The sequence below is a fragment of the Arvicanthis niloticus genome, chromosome 1 (assembly GCF_011762505.2).
Source record: "Arvicanthis niloticus isolate mArvNil1 chromosome 1, mArvNil1.pat.X, whole genome shotgun sequence".
Lineage (NCBI taxonomy): Eukaryota > Metazoa > Chordata > Mammalia > Rodentia > Muridae > Arvicanthis > Arvicanthis niloticus.
Window position 1 is genome coordinate 90,714,927 of NC_047658.1, and position 14,494 is coordinate 90,729,420.

General features: G+C 41.8%; 1 long non-coding RNA gene across 1 annotated transcript; it reads left to right on the top strand.

The window, feature by feature from the left end:
* The first annotated feature begins 184 nt into the window (after positions 1–184).
* Positions 185–14,494, top strand: LOC143443903 (uncharacterized). The gene is made up of 3 exons (XR_013113299.1): positions 185–328; positions 4,180–4,269; positions 5,158–14,494. It is a non-coding gene; the product is annotated as an uncharacterized LOC143443903 (long non-coding RNA).

Consider the following 14,494-nt stretch of genomic DNA (forward strand, 5'->3'; position numbering starts at 1 on the left):
TTTGTTCTCTGGGGTGGGTGGGCCAGAGTTCAAATCCATGGCAGCTAATATTCAGGATCCTGAGTCTTTAACTCGGACCTTGGTTTACCCTGTGAGTCAGAATCCATTTGGGAATTTACTCCTCCCTGTGCTCTTTATTGAGACACCTCATGGGCTGTGACCCTTAGCCCTTGACCTGCTACGATGCTGGAGCTCCTCTCTGGTGCTGTTGCCGCCTTTGCCAGGCTGCCTGCTAACCTGCCTCTTCCATTTGAATTGCCTTAGCGGGTTGGATAACGCCTCCCTAAAGGACCCTAACTCCATGAAACCTGGACACATTCCACTTGTGGTAAATGGGTATTTTGTTACTGAGATTAAGATAAGGGCCTCAAATAAGACTGTCAGGGATCATCTGGGATTTTGAATCAATCATAAGGTCCACATAAGCCAGACAAGGGGCAGTGACAACAGAGATGGTGGAGAGGTGGATTTCAAAGGTGTGGAAGGCCAAAAAAATAAGGAATATAAGCAATTTCTAGAAGCAAAAAAGGCCAGGGGGCTGAAGAAACAGCTCAGAGATTAAGAGCACTTACTGTTCTTTCAGTGGACCCAAATCCAGCTTCCAGAACCCATATCGGGTGGCTCCTGACTACCTGCTACTCCAACTCCAGGGGCCTCTAAAGCCCTTGTTCTCTGTGGGCATCTGCACTCATGGGCACACACCCAGACATTCGTGTGCATGTGCGTACCTCACTAAAACTAATAAAAATTAAATTGTTTAAAAGGCCAAGAGTCCCAGGAAAGACCCCCCCGCCACACACACCCCTGCCCCACCTCCACAGAAAACTTGACCTTAGGCCTAAAGTTATTGATTTTCTCTCTCTGACCTCCAGAACCACAAGCAGATAAAATGTGTGCTGTTTTCAGCTGCTGGGGTTGTGATAAGCCAGAACAGCAGTAATGAGATTAGTATAGTCATGGTGCAGATTAGGGTGCCCAACACAGAAAAAGGCCTAACACTAGAGCTGCATGAACAGGGATGGCCACAGGGAAGCTCTGGCACAGCTTAGCCTCAGCTGAGGTCATAGCCTCCTGCTGCACTGTGGGGAAGCTTGGGGCAGTATTCCATGGGTATGCCCGTCTTACAGTGTGCCTGTTAGTGGGAGTAGGTTTGCTGAGACAGCCTGAACAGAAAGTGAATCTCCAAACAAGAAAGCTTTTCCTTTCTGGGCACGTTCACTCTCAGGACAGGAAGTCTCAGTCAGGTGTGCGATTGTGATGAGGTGTGTCTTATTTTCTTGAATATTACTTTACTAACCCAGTGTGGGATCCTGAGGCAGTAGTGATTGGAGGAAGTCCATGATGTAATAATGTAAGAAACGGGATAAACACAAGAGCACATCAGCACTGGCAGATGTGGGCATCGTGGAGGTGCTGCTGGTGGTGGTGTCTGGTCTTTTTCATTTTTTAGTGTTTTAACTGCTCATTTCTTTGAGGCAAGTTCTCCCTATATAATAACCCTAGCTGGCCTGGAACTTTCTATGTAGACCATCCTGGCCTTGAACTCAGATCTGCTTCCTACATGTTGGGATTAAAGTTATGTGCTACCATGAAAGACTTTTATATTATTATTCTTATTTTGAGGGTTTTTAGGGTTGTGCATGAGTAGGTGTGGAAGTCAGAGGTCAGACTTTGGGAGTTGGTTCTAAACTTGCAGCATGGGTACCAGAGATGAACAGACCATCAGGCTTGACATGGCAAGAGCTGAACCCTCCAAGTCATCTCAGCAACCTGCCTTTCTCATTTTACATGTGCGTTTGTGTGTACTCGGAAGCAGAAATTATATTCTGCTTCTCCCCCTCACTGTAAGTTGGCATCAGTAATTGTGAAAAGACCTCACTGTAGAACGGCTATCTCATCTCTAGCTTTGGTCCTGTCTCCCACCCAGGTAGTACCTAGCTAAAAGGAACCTAAAGTGTTCATTTCTTCTTTGCCTTTTATGTTTATGGACTGTCTGTTCAAGGAGAGCAATGTTCTAGTACTTTTAATGTCAGTGTTATGAGATGTTCCTTTATAATACCAATATAGAGTACTTGCCTAGTGCTCTCAAAGCCCTGAGTTCCATCCTAGCACAACAAAACCAAAACCATTTTATTTTTAAAACTGAGTTTATTTAGGGGCTGGGAGATGGCTCAGAGGATTATGTACTTTCTTCATAAGCATGCAAACATGAGTTGGGGTTCCTAACACCCATGTAAAAGCTAGGCACATTATCTGTTTACCCCAGCACTGTGGGGGTTGGGGGGGTAGAGACAAGGGGATTCTAAGAGCTTGCTGCTGGCCAGCCAGTCCAGCTAAAATAGTGAACCCTAGGTTCAGAGAGAGGTAGAGAATGAGAGAAGACACTCCAACCCCTGGACTCCACCCAATAAATGTTTATATGTGATTTAGTTTCCATGAAAGCACAGAGAGCCACAATTTGAGAGAGGCAGACTTTTCCTACCAGAATTGTAGGGAACTCTCTAAGACCCATGTTTATCTTATGGGTCTTCCTGCTGGCCCAGGGCCCTTTATGAAATTCATGAAGGCAGTTCTGGGAGTCCAGGACAAAGCAATCCAGTTTTTACAGTGTGGGGATCTATGTCAAATCAAGAGTAGGGTTTTGAGAAAGTACAGGAATGAAAGCTGCAGACATGTGGTCCCTGAAACCTGAGTATTTTATATGAGATTCCCTGGTGATGAATCTGAGGTATTTGGTGGAACTGCAAAGGCCAGGTTGTGGGAATGGCCAAGATCCAAGTGCTTTCAGAGCCAGCCCAGTGGAAAGGAAGCAGGGTTATGTTGCTCACAGGAAAATGAGGACCACAGCATAAAAAATGAGGGCCTTCATCCCGAGTGAGCTTTCTCAAATGTCAGATGGACCAGTCTACACTCTTTTAAGCCCCCAGCATTTCTGTTCTTTTTGGTGCAAGCTTCAATTCCTCTCCATCCTTTCAAGTCCAAGACCCTAACTGCTGCCACCCGCCCCCCATTTCCAGTGCCACCCTCCCCTGCCTGCAGTACTTTCCCTTTTGGTATCTTTTCTCCAGCCCGCCAGGCTACCTCTAAAGGGAAATGCCACCTACTGGTTCTTCCTCAACATTATTTCATAAAGCATGATTTAAATACTTCCCATCTCCTTGTATAAACTCCCACTCTGGTTATGACTGGGTACCCTGGCCTTTGCCTGAAAGTGTCACCATTTTTAACGTACCCCACAGGTACTCCTCAAGCACCAGTTTGCTTTGGGCACTGATCTAATTGTCATGACAGCATACGGAAGCTGATTGGCTCCTATATCTGGGCACATTCCATCCACTGAGAGAGACAGTGAAACCAATGAAGAAGTCAGAAAAATCACCTCAGGGTCAAGGACGTGACAACCTGAGAGTGTGGAAGGTGACATAGTCCTACCTGTAGATGCTTGGAATTCAGTTGTGGAGGACTCAGGTACCACCAGTGGTGGGCACTGCAGTGAGCTATGCGAAGGATGCTTTGTGTCTGGTTCTCCTTAATATCACTGAACTTGAAGACCAGCACAAGAAACAGTAAAGATGTGCCGGTGTTACCTGAGGCTACCCAAATGCTACACCACCAACTCTTGCTGGGCCCCTAGTGGGACAGGCAGATGGTCACAGAAGCTGCTTTGCCTGGTCTGCTTTGCGTGGTCAGCTCTGAGGCAGAGAAGAGACTTCAGCTGCCGCCGTGGCAGTGCTTGCTGAACTTGATGGATGATGAGGTTGCCAGTGGGAGTTAGGGGAGGGCCACAGCTGTGTGTGAGACCTGTCCTCTCCAGTGTCTGGCCACCCATTGTTTCCCAATTGTGGACAAATATGAGGTGTGAAGGTCTGAAACCTGAGGGTGGGTCATGGTTTCAGAGAATAGAGAGGAGAAAAATGGAAGGCGTAGAGATACACAGAGATGAGAGACCAAGCAGGTGAGAGTGGTCCTTGAGGACTGGGACTCAAGGAAGATGTCAGAACGACTCTGTTGAAGCACTGTTAGAAGACATCCAGGACATAGGGAAGGTCTCCCAAATGAAAGCTTCTACCTCACTATAGGAGGTGGGATACCTGGGGCCGTGGGATGTGGGATTCATATGAACCAATAGAACAAAAAGAAACACTAGCAACCACTGGAAAAGTGATTTTTTTTTTGCAGTGGTTTTCCACCTTCTCTTCGCTTTTGTGACCTGGGTGACCACTGTGTGATGAAGAATTGTCTCATCTTCCAGAGAACAGACCATGAGAGGTACAGCCTTTCATTCCCAGATGAAGCCCTTCCCTCCCTACACCGACCCTAACAACTCCACAGCTGACCACAGATGTATAAGCAGACCAGTCAAGAACAGCCAAGCCAGCCAGACAAGATGATCCACGAGTAGACTCTTAACAGTGGTTGCTTTAAGCCACAGGTTTGGGATTTTATTACCCTAAAGAAACTTACTGATACATGTAGCAGGAAGTGAGGGGAGGAAGAGAAGTGATTGGCTGGGCTTTACATTAATGCTTACTTGGTCCCAGGCTCTGCTGAGTATAAAGAGACAACAAAGGCCTCGGGAGGCACTGTCACACTCTCAGATACTGAAGTGGAAACTTAAGGGTTCTTTGGAAAGTCAGTTGTGTTGGATGGTGCTTTGCTGGAAGGAGTCTTTTCCTGAATCGGACACAGGTGAAAGGATGTTTTGCAAAGGCAGACACATGAAAGGACACACAATGAAGGATGCTTTGTCAACTACACTAATGTATTGGTTTGCCTTACATTGTGTAACTGAGCTTCGTTTGTCGTGACTCCATAGAGAAACACACCAAAAAACTTCTGGTGGTGTTCTGGCAGCTTCTTGCTGCTTCCTCAGACTCAGGCAGATTGGCAGTGATGTCAGCTGATAAATAACTCCTGTGGAGTTTTGCTAAGACAGACTCGCATGGTCAGACAAGACCTGTGGAGGATGTGTGATGTTTGGAGGGAGTACAAATAGGACTCAGTGGACTCTGACGGGCTTGTTTGCATGGCTAGCTTTGCAACAATGCTTCTTAGTCATCGAGAGAGACATGACAAAGAACTTGTAGCGTCCCTGCTAGTCCTGGTCCTCCTGCCTGACTCAAGCCAATTCGGCTGAGGTCTGGCTGTTTCTGCTAGGTTGTGCTACCGCTGCTGCTACCCTGACACTGAACTGGACTGCTGGTATACCCATGAAGTGTTTTCAAGTGGATTGAGTTGCTGCTGCTGACTCCTGTGAACTAAACTGCTGACTTTCTGACAAAGCAGATGGGATTTGCTCCAAAAGAACAATTTCTAAACAGGTCCACTTCCCCTGTATCCTAATAACCTTTCTTTCCCTCTGCCTCTGGTGGGTGGTGGGCTAGAAGGGAGGTTGAAGCGTTTAAGAATCAAAATTAAAAGTAGGTATTTGAAAAATCTAAGCATACAAGATACCATCCTTCTTGGTATAGCATACACAAATGAAAAAGCCCTGCAGTGCAAGGGGTGCTGTGTTAGAGCTGGAGCTGATCCAGTGAGGGCAAGCAAGTGAAGGATGTTTCTAATGAAATGTAACTGTTAGAGTGGCCAAGTTAGTTGCATGTAGCTGCAGTGGTGTGCTTCCCATGTCCAGTTTCCATTCCTTAGTGTCAGCTTCCAATACCTAGAAAAACATTCTACCCAGGACTCCTAATGCCACTCCTGGCAGGATCTCAGAAGCATTTTCTACCAGGCAACCCACGGCCATCACACTCTCCTAAGAACCAGAAAAAGCAACAAAAGCCAAAGAGTGGAGCACCCACATAATAAATTCAAGATCAGCTAGCAGTACCTAGAATTACAATCATCTCAAACCCAGATGGCTAGACACCAGTGCAAAAACACAGTAACAGCCAGGACAATATGTCTCCACTAGAGCCCAGCAACCTTACTACAGTAGGCCCTGAGAAATGGCAATATAGTTGAAGCATAAGACAAGGACTTCAAAATACCTTTTATGAATATGCTCAGGGACCTTAAAGAGGATATGAATAAATCCATTAATGAACTCTATGAAAACACCATCAAACAGTAGAATGAAATGAGAAAAATGCTCAAGACATAAAAGTGGAAATTGACTCAATAAAGAAGATCCAAATTGAGGGAAATCTGAAAATGAAAAACTTTGGAACTCAACAGGAACCTTTCATGAAGGGAAGCCTTACCAATAGAATACAAGAAATGGAAGAGACTCTCAGACATTGAAGACAAGATAAAAGAAATGGATACCTTGGCTAGTGAAAAAATGTTAAATAAATTAATTTTTAAAAAGCCAGGTGTAATTACCCAGGAAATCTGGGATACTATGAAAAGACTAAATAATATGAATAACAGGAATAGAAGGAGAAGAAACCTAAGTCAAAGTCACAGAAAATATTTTCAACAAAATCATAGAAGGAAATTTCCATAACCTGAAGAAGAAGTGCTAATCAAGAAAGAGGAAGCATCAGTCTATTTGTACCAAACAGATTAGACCAGAAATCAAAGTCCCCTCCTAGGCACATAATAATAAAAAAAACTAAATGCACAGAACAAAGAAATAATATTAAAAATTACAAGGGAAAAGACCAAGTAACATATATAGACAGAGTTATTAGAATCACACCTGATTTTTCAATGGAGACCTTAACCCAGAAGGGCCTGGACAAATGTTCTACAAACTCTTAAGAGACTACAGTTGCTAGTCCAGACTACTACAACCAGCCAAACTTCCCATCACAATAGGTGGAGAAAGACATCCGATGATAAAACCAAATTTAAGCAGTACTGATCTATAAATTCAGTCCTACAGAAGGCATTAGAAGGAAAGCTTCAACCTAAAGAGGCTAACCACACCTAACAAAATACAAGGAATAAATAATCCAAGACTAGCAAGTCAAAAAGTGGGGAAGCACACAAAAGCAATGGGAATCAACAACACTGCTCATTGATAACTCTCAACAGTAATGATCTCAATTCCCCAATAAAAAGACTTTATTAAAATACAAGATTCATCCTTCTATGTATCTTGACATCAAGGATAGATATCATCTTAGAACAAAAGAATGGAAAAATGATAGCCCAAGCAAATGAACCCCCCCAAAAGAAAACAAGCCAGTGTAGCCATTTTAATACCTGACAAAATAGACTTCAAACCAAAACTAATGAGAAGAGATGGGGAAGGACACTACATACTCATTAAAGGAAGAATCCACCAAGGGGACATTGAAAGTCTAAACATCTATGCACTAGTGTTTGCACTGGGGCACTAAAAGTCACAAAAGAAACACTACCACAGCTAAAAATCACATATTGAACATCACACAGTGATACCAGACTCTCACCAATTTACAGGTTATACAGACAAAAACTAAACAGAGAAATGCTGGAGCTAACTGGCATCATAAACCAAATGGATCTAAGAGATATTTATAGAATATTTTACCCAAACACAAAAGAATATATTTTCTCAGCAGCTCATGGAATGTTCTCCAGAATTGGAAACATATGTGGACACAAAGCAAGTCTCAACAAGTGCAAGGAAATGGAAATAACACCTTATGTCCTAATTGACCTTAATTGATTAAAGATGGATATCAATAACAGCAGAAACAACAGAAAGCCTATAAACTCATGGAAACTGAACAACTCTAATGGATGAAAAATGAGTCAAGGCAGACATTAAGAAAGCAATTAAAAACTTTTTAGAATGTAATGAAAATGAAAACACAATATACCCAAACTTACGGGACACAATGAAGGTGATTCTAGGAGACAAGTTCATAGCACTAAGTGCCTATGTAAAATAATAAAAGAGATCTCATGTTAATAACATAATGGCATGTATGAAAGCTCTAAAATGAGAAGAATAAAGGAATCAAATCAAAGGGATAAATGACAAGAAATAATCAAACTAAGGACTAAAATCAATAAAATAGAAACAGACAAAAAGACAAAGAATCAATGAAACAAAATTGGTTCTTTGAGAAAAATAAGAAAGCCAAACTCATAGCCAAATTAACTTTAAAAAAAGGAGAAGAAATATCCAAATTAATTAAATTAGAGATGAAAAGGGCAACATAACAATAGACACCAAAGAAATCCAGAGAATTATAAAGATAAAACTTGTATTCCATCAAATTAGAAAATCTAAAGGAAATGGATAATTATCTTGATATTTCCCATCTACCAAAGTTAAAAACAAATAAGCAAGTTAAATAGATCTGTGTCCCCCCCCAGTGAAATAGAAACAGTAATTAAAAGTCTCCCAACCACAAAAATACCAGGACCAAATGGTTTTAGCACAGAATTCCACCAGACATTCAAAGAAGAGTTAATGCCAATACTCCTCAAATTATTCCACAAAATAGAAACAGACTGAACATTGCTTAATTGTTTGTATGAGGCCAAAGTTATTTGATACCTAAACCACATAAAGACTCAACAAAGAAAAAGAATTACAGATCAATTTTCCTTATGAACATAGATGACAAAAATTCTCAATAAAATACTTGTAAACTAAATCCAAGAATGCATCAAAAAGATCATTCACCATGATTGAGTAGGCTTCATCCTAGAGAAGCCAAGATGGTTCAACATGTGTAAATCAAAGACAGAATTCACCATATAAAGATGAAAACCATAAAAAAACACATGATCATCTTACTAGATACATAAAAGGCCTTTGACAAAATCCAACAGAGCTTCACGGTAAAAGTCCCAGAAAGACTATGGATACAAGGGACATAGCACAAAATAACAGAGGGAATTCACAGTAAGCCCACAGCCAAATCATTCTAAATGGACAAAAACTTAAAGCATTTCCACTAAAATCAGGAAAAAGACAAATTGTCCACTCTCTTCATACCTATTGGTCATGGCTGCTCTTGGTTGTCAACTTGACTACACCTGGAATTAACTAAAACCAAGAAATGGGGTACACCTGTGAAAGATTTTTGTCTAATTTGAAGTCCCAGCCTTTGAGATCTTTTAAGGTAGAAAACCCACCTCTAATCTGGGCCATGCCTTCTGAAGGGAGCCTATAGGATATTGAAGAAGGAAGTGTTTTCTCCTTGCCTGTTTGATCTTGCTCTTGCTTGCAAGTCCCAAGTTCATTCCTTCACTAGCATTAGAGTTTACTTCTTTAGGAATCCAGTGTATACTAAGGACAAGCTGAGGCATCTAGCCACACAGATTGGGTTCTTGAACCTTCCATTCATAGGCAACCATTATTGGATATATATATCTCAGTTACTCTAGAGAACCCTGACTAATAATATTCAGTATAGTACTAGAAGTTTTAGAGTGATAAGATAACCGCAGAAGATCAAGGGGATACAAATAGGAAGGAAAAAAGTCAAAATATCTTCAGATGGTATGATAGTACACATAAGTGGCCCCAAAAATTTCTGTAGAAAACTTCTACAGCCTATAAACACTTCCAGCAAAGTAGCAAAATACAAAATTAAAATACAAAAATCAGTAGCCTTCATGGATACAAATGATAAGCAGACTGAGAAAGAAATCAAGAAAACACCTTTTACAATCACATCAAAAATATCTTGGTTAACTCTAATCAAGCAAGTGAAAGACTTGTATGATCAAAACTTTAAGATGCTGAATAAAAATTTGAAGACCATATTAGAAAATGAAAGCTCTCCCATGCTCATGGATTGATAGGATTAATATACTGAAATCCAATCAAAAGCAATCTACATTCAAGATTCCAACACAATTCTTCACAGAGCTTAAAAGGACAATTTTCAGCTTCATATGGAAACACACACATACACACACGCACACAATCTAAATGAAATTGCTAAATAGTGGGAGAGATGGAGCCCCAAGTGGACATGTTTTATCACCAAATGAAGCTTCCAGTGCCAGGAATGGATTATATCTAATCAAATTATTGGCCAAAGGGGCTCCATGGAACCCCCAAACAACCCACTCTATTGCCAAGGTTATTGGTTGCTATCCACATGCTGACAGTAAGGCCCTATAGCTGAAGATAACACTTACAAAATTCATTGATCTGTAAGAATGTAATTTCAAGTCTCAGCATGAACTTAAAATTAAAGGATTCTTAGGTTTTGAGTTTCAGTTTACACTCAAATATTAGCTGCCCCCGAGGCACATCCCAAGAGGAGCAAATTCCAAAGGCATTCCAGAGAAAAGGGCCCAAGATAAGGGAGATGAGCCCTTAACACAGTACACCTGGATAAACAGAAACCGCTTAAACGAACCCTCTCTGTTACAAAGATAAAGGTGCAAATTTCAGTTACTTAGAAACCGAGCTTGGGAACAGAACAGAAACCAGACCTGAGGACGGCTGTTTGAAATCTTTTTTTGATATTGTCCAAGAAGTAATTTACTGTCCTTGTAAACTCTGTATATAAACTGCCCTTAACTTCAGTTTGGGGTTCTTCTTGCCTACATGCAGAAGAGCCCTGGTGCACCGGCTACTATCAATTCATCAATAAACCTCATGCTATTGCAGCAAGTCCCATCTGTGAGTGTCTCTGGGGGAGCGCATCCCCTGGTTTTGGATCTTTAAGTCCAACAGAACATGTAGAAGTCAAGCTGGTATCTACCTAGAGCCTTCACTCCTACTGACTAGTGTTCATGGTACTGGAAGGTACTCTGCAAACTACCAAAGGAAAAAGGCAAACACAAACTCAGCTACAGTCCTTTGATCTACAATGATGACCTTCCTGGGTCATGTGCTAATGCAATAGTGGCACGAAGTTTGTTGCAGTAACTAGCCAGTATCTGGTTGGATTTAAGGCCCACTCCATGAGATGGAACCCATTTGTCTTAGTCACTGTTTGATTGCTGTGAAGAGAAATCATGACCAAGGCAACTCTTATAAAGGAAAGCATTTAACAGCCTCCTTGCTTATAGTTTTAGAGGGTTAGTTCATTATCATGGCAGGAAGCATGGTGGCCTGTAGGCAGGCATGGGCCTAAAGCTAAGAGATTTACATCCTGATTTACAGTCAGAGACACTCTGGGCCCAGCATGGGCTTTTGAAACCTCAAAGCTCACCCCAATGACACATCTCTAACAATCCTAATCCTCCTAATCGTTTTAATCCTTTCAAACAATTCTTCTCCTTGGTGATTAAACTTTAAAATATATGAGCCTAGGAGGCCACTCTCACTTAGACTACCATACCATCTCTGACACTGATTTGATAGCCAGGAACCTGAGACCAGATAGGCCTAGGGGAAACCAAATACTACTGTTATAAAAGAACATAGGAAAAAAAGAGTCCTAACTACACCCCACTGTATCCATACTATTAGTGTCCCATTCAGCAATCATCAGAGAATGTTCCTCCTGTACTAGATAGAAACAAATACAGAGACCCATAGCCAGACAATGTACAGAGAACAAGAAACCTTCAAGCACTCAGTTGAAAATGGGATGCCTCCATCAAATCCCTCCCCTCGGGGCTCAGGAAACACTACAGAAGAGGCAGAAAGAATGTAAGAGCCAGAGGGCATGGAGTATACTAAGGAAATAAGGCCTCTAAACACAGCAGAATCAACTTACATATGAACTCACAGAGACCTGCACAGGTCTGTGCTAGATGAGGTCTTACTACTGAGAGAAGTGGATGAAAGTCCTCAGCCCTAACCCAGAAGCAATTTCCAATTGGTAACCACTCAAAAATGAAATATGTTTGCTCAAAGGGAGTATCACTGGGGATGTAAACCACTCTTAAGGGTAAGCGCCATGACCATGAGGTCAACACAAAATGAATGCAGTGGTATCTTGGGAGGTTCTTTGTTCTCATAATGTTTTGTTAGGACATTATTTTTCCTTTTTTCTTTTCTTTTTTCTTCCTCCATCCTTCCTTTCTTTCCTCCTCCTCCCCCTCCTTCTTCTCCTCCTGCTGCTGCTCCTCTACCTCTTCCTTCTCCTCCTCTTCCTCCTCCTCTTCTTTTAACTTTATAGGTTCTTTGTGTATATATTATGGCTTCAGGTTCTCTGTGTTTATGGGACCCCTCTGTGTATCTCTGTGTCTATGTGTGTTTCTTGTGTTTTTCCTTTGACTATTCTTTTCTGTTTACTTTTGTAAACAGAATGTTTTGTTTTGTCCTATTCCAGTTTCTTTTTGTTTTATCTTATTTTATTCTTTAGATGCCTGTCAGTTTTCTAAAGAGAGACAGGAAGGATGTGACTTCAAACGGGAGGGAAGCTGGGAAGAATCTTGGAGAATTTGGGGGAGGTAAAACCATAATCTGAATATATTGTATGAAAAAAAAATAAGTTTTCAGTAAAAAGTGGTGATGGGGGGACAGGTTTTGTGGGAGATGGTTATTACAACCTCCCTAAAAATATCCTTCCCAAGAACATAAACAGATGTGTCTGCTGTGTAGTGCTACAGAAGACTGGACACAATATCTAAAGACTTCTCAGAGGGGATGTGGTGGTTTGAACACGCTTGGCCCATGGGAAGTGGCACTATTATGAGGTGTGGCCTTGTTGGAGGAAGTGTGTCACTGTGTAGGCAGACTTTGAGGACTCCTAGTGCTCAAGCTTTGCCCAGTGAGGAAGAGAGCCTCCATCTGGCTGCTGGTGATCAAGATTCAGAACTTTCAGCCAAGGAAGTTACCATGGGGAGAGGGAAAAGGGGAAAAAGAGAGAAGATACAAGCCCAGAGAGAGAAGAGGAGAAAAGAGAGAAGAAGAGAGAAGAGACCAACATTATATATCTGGGTTATATAGGGAAGACTCTCTGGGGGAAGGCAGCCCAGCCCCTGGACTGGAAAGTTCAGGATTGAGGGCATGGTATGCCAGGTAGGGACTGGGGGATTCTGGGAGAACATGGAGGCCAGATCTGCTTCGATATGTAATGTATGCTTCTCAGTACCTTGTCCTAGGTTCCAACAGCAAATAAGAAGTGTCAGCTTAATTTTTAAGTAATATTAGGCCACTGTTATGGTCAGTCTTCACTGTCAACCTGATAGGATTAGAATCACCTTGTCTTTTTAAACCCTGTACTCAGGGCCAGATGTGATGGCTCATGCCTTTAATCATCCTTGCACTCAGGGGGATCCCTAAGTTCTGAGCTAGTCTGGTCTAATTAGTGAGCTTCTAGATTCTCAGGACTATATAGAGAGGACCTTCTCAAAAATAAAATGAACAGAAAGCCTACACTCATCAGAATATTCAGATGATCTTGGCACATCCACACATTACATCCACTCATTTTCTTCAACTGTGTGCTATTTCTTTTTTTAAAATACTTTTATTTTATGTGTATGAATGTTTTGCTTGCATATATGTAAATACACCATGTTCATCCAGTGCCCACAGCAGTCAGAACTGGAGTTACAGACTGTTGGGAACTGCCTAGTGAGTGCTGGAAACTGAATCCAGAAGAGTCTCTGCAAGGGCAGCCAGGGCTCTTAGTCATTGAGCCATCTCTTCGGTCCCTTGTATAGCATTTCTTAATTGGGAAGTAGCAGAATACAGCCAACAGTTGCTGATCTCTTTCACTTTTTTGTTTCCCTGCACAGCACTGCAGTGGACATCTCGGAGCTGTCATGGGGGATTGAGAAATTGTCACTGTAATAGGAGAAGGAGTGGCTTCCTCTCTGAAATATGTTCCTTTAACTTTCTCCTAATGAGTATGTGTTTTCTGCTAAGGTGGTTTGAAAATATGTTTTCTGTATTTCTATCACTGTGTAAAAATTACATTAAATACCAAGTTGCATAAAGTGAGCATGGTGACGCATGCCTATAATCCTAGGACTTGGAAATCAGAGGCAGAAGGGTCGGAAGTTCAAGATCATCTCAACTACATAGCAAGGCCAGTCTAGGCTATATGAGACAAGGAAGGGAGGGAGGGAGAAAGGAAAGAAGGGGAAAGAAAGGAAGGAAAGAATGAAGGTGGAAAGAAGGAAGAAAGGAAGAGAGGGAGGGATAGAGAAGGAAGGAAGGGTAGAGGAAGAAAAAGGAAGGAAAGAGATGAGAATGTCCAATTGGTTAATTTTTTTTTCTATTGATAGCTTAGTGGTTAAGAGTACATATTACTTTTCCAGAGGAAAAGTTCAGTTGAGTTCAGTTCCCAGCACCCATGTCAGGTGGCTCACAACAGCCTGTAACTCCAGCTCCAGGGGTTCCAATACCTCTGGTCCCTGAACTTACATGCACATACCCCTCCTGGCCCCACACATACATGGACTTTTCAAAGTCAATACTTAATTATTTTTACATTTATTTTGTGTCTGTGGGTTCATGTGTAAAGTGGAGGTCAGAGGACAACTGTTGAGAGTCAGTTCCCTCCTTCTACATGTGGGGTCCAGGGATTGAACTCAGGTTGTCAGGCTTGAGCCTTTCCCAGCTGAGCCATTTCACTAGCCCTAAAATAAAGCTTTAAAACTACATTCTCTTGATTTGTGTTTCTGTAATCCTGAATAAAGATATTTCATTTCACTAGCCCTAAAATAAAGCTTTAAAACTACA